Raw genomic sequence first — 12877 nt, 5'->3', positions numbered from 1 at the left:
CTCAGGCATTTTATCTGACAGGGGTAGGGTTGCCACCTGTCCGGGATTCACCCGGACAATCCGGGTTTTGAATCATGTGTTTAGGTTTCAGACGGACTGAAACCCGGACACTTTATTCAGACCGGGCTGTGGCTCCCCAAGTAACCAAGATAGTCGCACATAAATCTGTTGCCGTCCAGGAGCTGAGGGGCGGTTGTATGGGGTGGGGGGGAAGGTTCGGCATCACTGGGGTGCAGGGTGATGTCAGCAAGAGCAATTTGGCCACACCCAGAGTTTGCTGCGGCACGCTATGGGCACCGCATCACTACTCTCCTCGGGGCACCCAAAGGTGTTCCAGACCGCTAAAGTGTTGGGGTTTGGCTTGAAGAAAAGGTGGCAATCCTAGACAGGGACCCCTCTTTAAGAGTGAATGTCTATCTTTATGATAACACCCACATTTGCAGATCAGGAATAATTTGCGTTTTGTGTATTTAGTGAACACTGGAAACCAGGGACTGTACAGACAACACGGACCCCCTTAGCAACAAGAGACTTTGCCACCAGCAATATGGCTGCCGCGAGCTTTTTATTTATTTTTTTCCCCTTCCCCTGCCACCGCCAACATGGCTTCCCGGAGCCTCCATCGCTCCTCCCCTCCTTGGCAGGAGGCGTCTTCCTTATTGGCTGGGGCTAGGCAGTGTCGCAAGGGGGAGGGACGTCTCGCAAGTGAGGGCGCCGGTTGGCTGGCTGTCGGCGGAGGCTTCGCCTATTGGTTGGCACGGGCAGCCGTGGAGCCGGCGCACGTCATTGGCTGAAAAGTAGGTTAGTGGTGCGACATTTAGTGAGGGTAGAAAGTAGGTCACGGACGCGGCTGTTTGTGTGAGAGCTCGGAGTGTGCGGAGGAAGGGTGAGTGACCGGCCTGGGCTGGGGGAGGGGAGTCCTGACAGGAGAGTGCTAGCTCTTGGGGCTAGTCCTCAGTCATTGCATTATATCTGACTACATGTAGAGTGTAAGCTTCTGGGGCTTTCCCTGTCTGCTGTCATAATAAACCCCCCATATCTCCTGCATGGCTGGCTGGGGGTCCCCCCTGCACTCTCTTCATGTGTGTAGAGTGCAAGCTCCTGGGACAAGCCGCCTTCTGAGGGGGCCCTAAGTTCTGACAGCCATGGCTGCTCAGGGGGGCCACTGGGGCCATTTATTATTATGGGGCCCCTGTACTGAGGTTAACTCCCCCCATTTTATTAATAGGGCCCCTGTAATGAGGATAACCCCCCCATTTATTAATAGGGCCCTGTACTGAGGATAACCCCCCCCCCCATTTTATTAATAGGACCCTGTACTGAGGATAACCCCCCCCCATTTTATTAATAGGGCCCCTGTAATGAGGATAACCCCCCCCATTTTATTAATAGGGCCCCTGTACTGAGGATAACCCCCCCCATTTTATTAATAGGGCCCCTGTACTGAGGATAACCCCCCCCCATTTTATTAATAGGGCCCCTGTAATGCGGATAACCCCCCCATTTTATTAATAGGGCCCCTGTACTGATGATACCCCCCCCCTCATTTATTAATAGGGCCCCTGTACTGATGATACCCCCCCCCATTTATTAATAGGGCCCCTGTACTGAGGATAACCCCCCCCCCATTTTATTAATAGGGCCCTGTACTGAGGATAACCCCCCCATTTTATTAATAGGGCCCTGTACTGAGGATAACCCCCCCATTTTATTAATAGGGCCCCTGTAATGCGGATAACCCCCCCATTTTATTAATAGGGCCCCTGTACTGATGATACCCCCCCCCATTTATTAATAGGGCCCCTGTACTGAGGATACCCCCCCCCATTTATTAATAAGGCCCCTGTACTGAGGCTACCCCCCCCATTTATTAATAGGGCCCCTGTACTGAGGATACCCCCCCCATTTATTAATAGGGCCCCTGTACTGAGGATACCCCCCCATTTATTAATAGGGCCCCTGTACTGAGGATACCCCCCCCCATTTATTAATAGGGCCCCTGTACTGAGGATACCCCCCCCCCATTTATTAATAGGACCCCTGTACTGAGGATACCCCCCCCATTTTATTAATAGGGCCCTGTACTGAGGATACCCCCCCATTTTATTAATAGGGCCCTGTACTGAGGATAACCCCCCCCATTTTATTAATAGGGCCCTGTACTGAGGATAACCCCCCCCCATTTTATTAATAGGGCCCCTGTAATGCGGATAACCCCCCCCCCCATTTTATTAATAGGGCCCCTGTACTGATGATACCCCCCCCCATTTATCAATAGGGCCCCTGTACTGAGGATACCCCCCCCATTTATTAATAAGGCCCCTTTACTGAGGATACCCCCCCCCATTTATTAATAAGGCCCCTTTACTGAGGATACCCCCCCCATTTATTAATAAGGCCCCTGTACTGAGGATACCCCCCCCCCATTTATTAATAGGGCCCCTGTACTGAGGCTACCCCCCCATTTATTAATAGGGCCCCTGTACTGAGGATACCCCCCCCCCATTTATTAATAGGGCCCCTGTACTGAGGATACCCCCCCCCCATTTATTAATAGGGCCCCTGTACTGAGGATACCCCCCCATTTATTAATAGGGCCCCTGTACTGAGGATACCCCCCCATTTATTAATAGGGCCCCTGTACTGAGGATACCCCCCCATTTATTAATAGGGCCCCTGTACTGAGGATACCCCCCCCCCATTTATTAATAGGGCCCCTGTACTGAGGATAACCCCCCCCATTTATTAATAGGGCCCCTGTACTGAGGATAACCCCCCCCCCCATTTATTAATAGGGCCCCTGTACTGAGGATAACCCCCCCCCCCCCCCATTTTTTAGTAGGGCCCCTGTACTGAGGATAACCCCCCCCCCATTTATTGGGCCCCTGTACTGAGGATAACCCCCCCATTTATTAATAGGGCCCCTGTACTGAGGATACCCCCCCCCATTTATTAATAAGGCCCCTTTACTGAGGATACCCCCCCCCCATTTATTAATAAGGCCCCTTTACTGAGGATACCCCCCCCATTTATTAATAAGGCCCCTGTACTGAGGATACCCCCCCCCATTTATTAATAGGGCCCCTGTACTGAGGCTACCCCCCCCATTTATTAATAGGGCCCCTGTACTGAGGATACCCCCCCCCCATTTATTAATAGGGCCCCTGTACTGAGGATACCCCCCCCCCCCCATTTATTAATAGGGCCCCTGTACTGAGGATACCCCCCCCCCATTTATTAATAGGGCCCCTGTACTGAGGATACCCCCCCATTTATTAATAGGGCCCCTGTACTGAGGATACCCCCCCATTTATTAATAGGGCCCCTGTACTGAGGATACCCCCCCATTTATTAATAGGGCCCCTGTACTGAGGATACCCCCCCATTTATTAATAGGGCCCCTGTACTGAGGATACCCCCCCCCATTTATTAATAGGGCCCCTGTACTGAGGATAACCCCCCCCATTTATTAATAGGGCCCCTGTACTGAGGATAACCCCCCCCATTTATTAATAGGGCCCCTGTACTGAGGATAACCCCCCCCCCATTTTTTAGTAGGGCCCCTGTACTGAGGATAACCCCCCCATTTATTAATAGGGCCCCTGTACTGAGGATTGTCACCGGCTGATCAGTCACCATCTGCTGCTGTCTGCAGTGCTCTGTGCCAGTGACCTTGCTATCTATGTAGAGTGCCAGCTCCTGGGGTCAGCCCTCTATCCTCCCAAATCTGCATTTTACTTTTTATGTGTCCCTGTATGCGTGTTCTGCCCTTTCCTGCCTGTTGGTGGAATTCCCTGGTCTCTTAATGTATGTAGAGTGCAAGCTCCTGGGACTAGCTGCTTTCTCTGTGTTCTGATTGAGTCCCTCCTGAAATCTTTACTGCCGGGGACTCCTAAAATACACCCACCCAGTGTCTGAGGATATCCCACCCTATGAGTCTGCTCTGTCCCCCCCCCCCTGCTGTCTGATAGTGACCCCACCCAGAGTGCAAGCTCCTGGGATCAGCTCTTCCATCAGCATGATATGCCTATTGCTGATTTCCCCACATCTGATGTGTACCGGGTTCACCTTTTATCGGTCTGTTGCTGATGTGGGATTCTTGGACTCTCTGAATGTTCCTAGAGTGCAAGCTCTTCAGAGTAGCGCCTTGTAGATCTTCAGTCACAGCTGGTATTACTGGCTACTCCAGTATTTGTGGTGAGGAAGTAATCTTCACGTTCTGGTGACTAACACAGATTATCACATTTATTTTAGGCCACACACACAGGGCCCCGTCCTCAAGGGACCATGGAAAGGGCCCCATGTGGACTCCAAATGTTGTCTGTATTTGACCCCAAGTGATGCGTCCCGAATGTGTTGGTGACTCTTCTTCCGTACCAGGGCACCTGGAGTGGACGGTACTATTCCGGCTCTGCACGGCGCCCTCCATTGCTGTCACTACCAGTACCATTCTGTTATTATGGTCTCAACACAGCAATGAAGTGCAGCCCAGAACTGATCACTTCTGTATTTGTGGTGGAGACCCCAGTGCTGGAGACACCGGCTGGTGGGGCCCCCCTGAATGCATTCAGAGTACAAGCCTTGGATGTTACTTCTGTCTGCCCTGTGCCATTTTCTATTTTGTTGTTAATAATCACTTGCTGTCCCCCCCCCCCCCCCCCCTGAACCCGTGGTAGCCCCCAGTGCTGTCCCTCTTGAACCCATGGTAGCCCCAACTGCTGCCCCGTGGTAGTCCCTCCTGAACCCGTGGTAGCCCCCACGGGTTCATAGCCCCCACTACTCTCCTTCCCCCTGAATCTATGGTAGCCCCCACCATTGCTGTCTTCCCCCCGAACCTGTAGTAGCCCCCAGTGCTGTCCCCCTTGAACCTTTGGTAGCCACAACTGCTGCCCCATGGTAGTCCCCCCTGAACCTGTGGTAGCCCCCAATGCTGCCCCATGATAGTCTCCCCCCCCCCCCCCCCCGAACCCATCATAGCCCCCACTACTCTCCTTCCCCCTGAACCTATGGTAACCCCCACCATTGCTGTTTTCCCCCACCCCCCCGAACCTGTGGTAGCCCCCAGTGCTGTCACCCTTGAACCTGTGGTAGCCCCCCCCCTTTCCCATGGTAGCCCCCCCTGAACCTGTAGGAGCCCCCACTGCTGCCCCGTGGTAGTCCCCCCCCCCCCCCCCCGAACCCGTCATAGCCCCTGCTTCTCTCCTTCCTCCTGAAACCATGGTAGCCCCACCATTGCTGTCTCCCCCCCCCCCTGAACATGTGGTAGACCCCCGGTCCTGTTCCCCCTGAACCTGTATTAGCCCCCCCAAACTTTCCCTAGGCAGACTCTACTGCTGCCCCATGGTAGTCCCCCCTGAACCCGTCATAGCCCCCGCTACTCTCCTTCCCCCTGAATGTATGGTAGCCCCCCCCCACCATTGCTGTCTCCCCCCTGAACCTGTGGTAGCCCCCAGTGCTGTCCCCCTTGAACCTGTGGTAGTCCCCCCTTTCCCATGGTAGCCTCTACTGCTGCCCCATGGTAGTCCCTCCTGAACTTGTGGTAGCCCCCACTGCTGCCCTGTGGTAGTCCGTCCCCCCCCCCCCCCCCCGAATCCATCATAGCCCCCACTACTCTCCATCCTCCTGAACCCATGGTAGCCCCCACCATTGCTGTCCCCCTTGAACCTGTAGTAGCCCCCCCAACCTTTCCCATGGTAGCCTCTACTGCTGCCCCATGGTAGTCCCCCCTCAATTCGTGGTAGCCCCCACTGCTGTCCCCCCTGGACCTGTGGTAGCCCCCCCTGCTGCCCCATGGTAGTCACCCCCCCGGCCCGTCATAGCCCCCACTACTCTTCTTCCCCCTGAACCCATGGTAGCCCCCACCATTGCTGTCTCCTCCCCCCTTGAACCTTTGGTAGCCCAATTGCTGCACCCCTGCCCTGTGATAGTTCCTCCCTGAACCTGTGGAAGCCCCCCACTGCTGTGTCCCGCCCACCCCCAGAGTTGCCCCACTGATGTCTATTTGATGGGTCCTCTTCAGTCCCTTTTTTTTATTATTATTATTATTATTATTATTATTATTATTATTATTTATTTTTTATGACTCTGAACATGGCGCTAGAGTACGCTGCTAAATGCCGCCATATACATGGAAACGTTGGGAATTAGACATTCACACCTGTACTAAAAAAAGACGATCTGTATGGGTCCCAGCGCGGCGTTCTTATGTTTCTGTGCTCGGGCCGTTAAACTTTTTAGCAGAAGGGAAACAATGAAAGATGTTCCAGGCTTGTTGCCGACCATTAAAAACCCCCAAAACTTTTAGAAATCAATGTGCAAACTGCGTGCCGTTTCTAAACGCCGAGACCCTCAGATGGTCGCTGATCTGTGGGGGGGTATACCTACACTTCTGTGTGAACTTCTCTCTGCACCAGGCCAGGAAAAAGGCGTCTCAAGTTTTAATGAACCCAAAAGCGCGCTGCCTGTCTGTAGGAGGCTTAAAACCGACTTCCCTCATTGGCTGACCCGGGCTCCTGATACACCATGGTCTGCTGCTTTATCTGTACCCCTTGGAGTGCAAGCTCCTGGGTCCATCCCTTCTGTCACAGTTGCTTTAGTGCTTGTTACTCTTCCTGTGCTTTCAATACTCGCACTGCTGCTTCATGTGGGCCCTTTTTATTCTTTTAAAGGAGTGCAAGCTCCTAGGTTCATCTCCCCCGTCACCCTTACTTACCCTGCCAGGTGAGTTGTTTGCTGTCTTGAGTTTAGTGAGCCCTTCAATGTCTCCTGATAGGAGATCCCTGACTTTTCTATTGAAAGCGTGCAACTGCATAGAAAACTGTTTTGTGTTTTGTTTTTTTGTTTTTGTTTTTTTTTTTGTTTTTTTGTTTTTTTTTTTTTTTGGATTTTGTTGTTGAGAGAGTATATATCTATATTATCTCTATCTATTTATATTATATTATCTCTGTTATATTATACAGTATTATATTATATTCTCTATTTATATTATTATATTATCTCTATCTATATTATTATATTATACAGTATTATATTATCTCTATTTATATTATATTATCTCTATTTATATTATATTCGGTATTCGCTCTATTTTATATTATATTCTCTCTATTTATATTATATTCTCTCTATTTTATATTATATTATATTCTCTCTATTTATATTATATTTTATATTATCTCAATCTAATTATATGATATATTATATTACATTATCTCTACCTATTTATATTATTTTTTATTTAAATTTTTTGTTTTGGAGAGGGATTTTTTTTTTTTTTTTGCTGTCTGTGTCCCCATTAACCTCCCTGGCGGTATGATTATTTCGGATTTTAGGTGCTGAAAGCGGTACAATTATTTTGCATAGAAATTTGGCGTTTTATATTGTAGGCCTGTAATTCTTAACAATAACACTTAAATCTGTCCAAACAAGAGTCTAGTAGATATCCCGGGTATGATAAAGTTTGAAACACAAAAACATAAATTATAATATAATAAATAAAAATAAATAATTACAAAAAATAAAAATAAATAGTAATAAAATAAATTTCCACACAATTCACTATCGCTCAATTCTGCAAGTGTTCTAATTTACTATCGCTGTTTTCTAGCTGGTCTAAAGCCATTTTTGACGTAAAGGGACACTTTTTGGTTGCTATGGACAATCTCCAGTTTCCAGGCAGAAAGAACAGTATATGCAATATAAAACTGCATGCAGGGCATGGGCCAGAGCACTGGGGACAAATGGGATGTGAAATGATTTCATACAGTACTGTAATCTGTAAGATTACAGTACTGTATGTGTTATGCTTTTTACATTTTTTTGAATTTGCCGCCAGGCTCCGCCCCCGTGCGTCGCGCCGCTCGCAGGGAACGGAGCCTGGCACAGAGAGGCTTCGGAACAGGACACAGCCCGCGGACACTGCGGGGGACATCGCAGGATCCCGGGGACAAGGTAAGTAAGGAGGCACCAGGATCCTGCGATGCAATCCCGAATGTGGCTCGGGGTTACCGCTAATGGTCCTGAATTTTACCCCCCGAGCCACACTCGGGAAAACCGCCAGGGAGGCTACGGGAGATTCACCCTCTAGATATTTGTCCTGGGGACCATTATTACCAAGAGTGCAAGAAAATCCCAAATGTTGGGTTGGCGCCAGAACAGGAAAAAGCGGGAAAAATCTTCCAATGGGTACACTAGTCCTAGTGTATGGGATTCCCTCACTTCCTGTTATGGCTATGGTACAGGAAGTGAAGGGGAATCTCTCCAGTGGCACACAGCCAAAAGAAAAAAAAAAAAAAAAAAAAAGACGGGTGGTTTACTCTGCCCAAAATAAAGGGGGGACACAAAGGTTTTTTTAAAGTGGATGTAAACCCAATGTCATCCTTTCTAAACTACTGCCATAGGGGTTATCTATAAGGATATACATGCCTCCTGCATGTATCTTTACCTGTCAAATGTCTCTCCTCTGTCTGTTATGAGACCCGAAAAACTGCAGATTCTGTGGGCGGGTCTGTTTGTCTGGGAGTTCGGTGGGTGGAGTCGTGATGTCAGTAGACTCCCCGCCCACCTCTACACTCCCCCTTGTCAATATGCATTTTTCTCCTGTGTAATTTCTTACACTGAACTTCTGCGATGTTCTCTAACATCCAGTGAAAAGACAGTAAAAGTAACCACATGGACATCAGCATGTCCCAATCATGCTGAGGTGTGGAACAGCCAATCCTTGCAGAGCTGCTGAAGAAAGGAGTGGGGGAGGGAATTAAAAAATTAATGCATGTCTTAGGCTAGTGCACGAGATATGTAAATCACCTGTCACTCACAGCAAGGGGGGGGAGGAGTTGACAAAGTTTTTTCTCTGTTTGTCAAGATTTATCTCCCTGAACAATAAAAAGAGGATTGCTCAGAGATGGATTAGCTCTGTGTGGCAAGACTGGGCTCAAAATGATAGGAAATCTTATACTCTTACATTATGACATTAAAAAAAAAAAAAAAAAAAAAAAAAAAAATTTGGGTTTACATCCACTTTAATTCAACGTTTAAATTTACTTTGTCTTTTATACTTTGTAAAGTTTGTTTTGTTGTTTTTTTTCTTTTTTTTTTTTTTTTTATTATTGGAGGCAAATCGGAGTTGATGTTTTACTAATTTTGTAATCAATGCATTTCCTAAACGTCAGTTTATAAGGATTGATGAATATTACAATGTGTCGCGTCCTATAGAAGTGTTTTTTCAACACCAGACCTCAAAGTTTGCCAAAGCTTCTGTGTTGTCCAGTCATGTGTACGGGGTGGGATGGTTGATTTTTTAGTTTTTCTATACCTCCTGTGTGTCATAGACAATTGACAGCGTTAAACAACTTTTTTTTTTTTTTTTTTTTGTTTTTTTTTTTTTTTTTTTTTTTTTTTGTTTGTAGCATCACAGTGTTAGGCTTCATGTACACGGGAACGTTTGTCCAAACCTCTCCTGAACGATTTAAACTTGACGGCTAGAAAAACTGCATCTAAAAACGGTCCGTTTTAAACTGCGTTTGCGCCTAGAAGCGTTTGAAAAAACAAAAATAGCCAAAAATGAAAAAACGCCTGTAAATGAAACGCGAGTTGCCGCTTTTTGCCGTTTGAAATGCCTCTAAACACAGCTTCTGAAAACTTTTTTTTTTTTTTTTTTTTTTGGGGTTCCAAAAAAAAGCCTCTAAACACAACTGCCTAGAAAACTACTATAGACCCCATGTACATGTACTGATAAGATAACTGAGGAGAGTTCAGGAGCATTTGGGGAAAAAAAAATGCCCAACTGATCCTAAACATCCGTTTACCAGCAGCATTTCCTGTCTCCATGTACTCCAGCGACGGCTAAATGGCATTTTTCTTTTTTTCAGGGTGGGTTCCCATAGGCAATCATTCACATGGGCAAAAAATGCTTCAGCAAAGAAAGCCAGCTGGATACACAGGGGGGATGTGGGACAGTTGCAGCTGGGCTGGGACAGTGGCTGTTCACATGGATATGGATCTCACAGTGGTATCTATTCACATCCAGAGTGATCTTTCATATATTCAGTAAGGGGGGAAGTAAAGTGAAATGCCCTTACCAGAAGTGATGGACTCACAGGCCCGTTGGCGGTGAGTCATATGGGCTTTCACCGTTTATACGGTAAGGTTAAAGCTGTCCTCGATCTGTAGTGGAAGGTTCCGAATGGCCCCACGACCTGCAATCTTTGCCGATGGGATCGGGTTCACCCAGGAGAAGGAGCAAAAAACCCAAGCAGTACCAATAGGGTCCTCTTCCAATGATCACTCGCTTGATTTTTACTCGTATATGATCGAGAAAAACAGTAACCAGGGAATTTTATTGTAATAGTTAAAAATTCCAATAAAAATCAATCAGGTTTAAAATCAAAAGTTCATAAGAACAAAAAAACAAATCTGGCGCAGTAAAATCAGATGGCTGTGGTAGCGTCACACACCCGACGCGTTTCGTCTACCAAGACTTCAAGTGGGGTAAAGCTAACCTGTCATTTACTGCGCTATTTATCTAAAACTGCCAGAAATTTACATTGGGTTACACCTGTGCGGCGTGACATCCGGGTTTTCCGTGTCATGTGATTATTTCCCCTGTCACATGACCATCATTGAGTCGCTCTCTCCTTCTCTCGCGCTCGCTCTCTCCTTCTCTCCTGCGCTCGCTCTCTCCTTCTCTCCTGCGCTCGCTCTCTCTCCTTCTCTCCTGCGCTCGCTCTCTCTCCTTCTCTCCTGCGCTCGCTCTCTCTCCTTCTCTCCTGCGCTCGCCTCTCTCTCCTTCTCTCCTGCGCTCGCCTCTCCTCCTCCTTCTCTCCTGCGCTCCGCTCTCTCTCCTTCTCTCCTGCGCCTCGCTCGCGCTCTCTCTCGCTCTCTCTCGCTCTCTCTCGCTCTCTCTCTCTCGCTCTCTCCCCATAGAGGAGGAATTTTTTTTTTTTTTTTGTGTGGTGTAATGTCCCCATAATATTTACCTCGCCATGTGGATCTGCTGTGTGCAGATAAGTTCTGGCAGTGTGTTTACGAAGTTAATATTTTATTTCCTTTTGCTGGAGAGAAATGTCAGCGCCAAGTTGGTTAAATATTTTCCTGGTGAAGGTAATTCTGGAAGGTTCTATCTGTATTATCAGCAGTTCTGTCATATTTTTTTATATATATATATATATATATAATTTTCTCTCTATCTCTATCCACCTATCCCCTTGCTCTGGATTGGGGAGATATGGTTGTGGTTGGCTGTTATATGATAGAGATTTGTTCTATTTACAGTCACGTGCTTGTAGACTCTTCCTGGGTGTAAAATATATAAAGTCGGACGGTATCTATGGTAGGAGAAGGCACCCATGGATGGATGTAATATATGCAGTAGGTGGAACTGTGCAGTGTGTGTTTGTGTTTAAAAAAAAAAAAAAAAACAAAAAACAAAAAAAACCCCCCCCAAAAAAAAACCACATGACCATGTTTTCGTGGTGAATGGTCACTTCCTCGGGGGGGGTTTATACTCACACTGGGCACAGTTGATCAGGACCTGTGTGTAGTGGGTGGGAGTCTCCTTTTGCCCCTCCCGCAGCTCTGCTCTCTGCACAGGCAATAATAACAGCATAGTGATGATGTCACTGCTACTGTTTTACAAGGTGATATCTGGGTTTTGCAAAGGCATTTGGTACAACACAACATGGACTTGTATTCTTTGTGGCTATTGAGGAATATTATTGATGGCCTGGTTCATAACTCTGCATTTTCATTTTTGCAGAAATGTGCTACAGTCCATTTAACACTTTCCTGTGGGTTACGTTCACATCTGTGCTCCCCCCCCCCCCTTTCTTTTTTTTTTTTTTTTTTTTTTTTTTTTTAATCAAGAAAGGAAGAGACTGGACAGTCTGCCAAGAATCAAAACATTCTTTATCAGTTGAACTTTAGTATAAAACATTGTAACAATTTGTCAATGGAGTAGACTTTGTATGTAAGGGGAAAAAAAAGTTTTTAACTACTTAAACACTAAAACCTTTTTCTGACATTTGTTGGTTTCAAGTTAAAAATCTTCCTTTATTTTTTTTGCTAGAAAACTAATTAGAATATATATATATATATATATATATATATATATATATATATATATATATATATATAATATATATATATATATATATATATATAATATATATATAATATATATATATAATATATATATAAATTTATTTAATTAAAAAAAAAAAAAAAAACTAACCAGTAAAGTTAGCCCTTTATACTACTACAAACTTAACTGGTTAGTTTCTTTTTTTCTTTTGGGTTTTTTTTTTTTGTATAATGTGAAAGATTTTATGCCGTGAGAATCGTGATATTTTTTATTCTAAGCAAAAAAAAATCGTGATTCTCATTTTGGCCAGAAATCGTGCAGCTCTAATACATACGCACACACAAGGGCCCCTCAAGGAGCTTACGGTCTAATAAATGTCTCGAAACTCGCATACATACACATACCGGGGCCAGTTAACGTCTCGCCGACCACAGATATACTGCGGCTCTATTGCAGGAAACGACATACCTGTACATCATTTCATGCAATAGGACACTGGGGGGGGGGGGTGCGCATGCCGACCGCTTTGCCCAATTGGAACACGGGATTGCCAACCAGTGGGTCCGGCGAACCCGATGTCCACCAGCCACCCCGATCGGTTTTCCCGGGTGGGGCAGAACGGCGATCTACCTATGTGTCAACAAGGCAGATCGCCGTTCTGACGGGGGAGGAAAACAACAATCTGTATTTCACCCAGTCAGAGCACCCCCCCCCCCCCACAACACACACACACACACACACACACACACACACACACACACACACACACACAGAAAGCATCACCTAGGCCAGTAATAG

General features: G+C 46.6%; 1 protein-coding gene across 1 annotated transcript in view; it reads left to right on the top strand.

Moving 5' to 3' along the window:
- Positions 1 to 744: 744 nt before the first annotated feature.
- The window catches only part of BMAL1 (basic helix-loop-helix ARNT like 1), a gene marked incomplete at its 3' end in the record, with an annotated part of 94840 nt that continues 82707 nt past the window's right edge, over positions 745 to 12877 (top strand). Inside the window, 1 exon segment of the mRNA XM_073604051.1 lies at positions 745 to 886.

Source organism: Aquarana catesbeiana, linkage group LG11 (assembly GCF_042186555.1).
Source record: "Aquarana catesbeiana isolate 2022-GZ linkage group LG11, ASM4218655v1, whole genome shotgun sequence".
Classification (NCBI taxonomy): Eukaryota; Metazoa; Chordata; class Amphibia; order Anura; family Ranidae; genus Aquarana; species Aquarana catesbeiana.
Note: the sequence above shows the minus strand (reverse complement) of the source record. Positions and strands in the feature narration are given on the sequence as shown.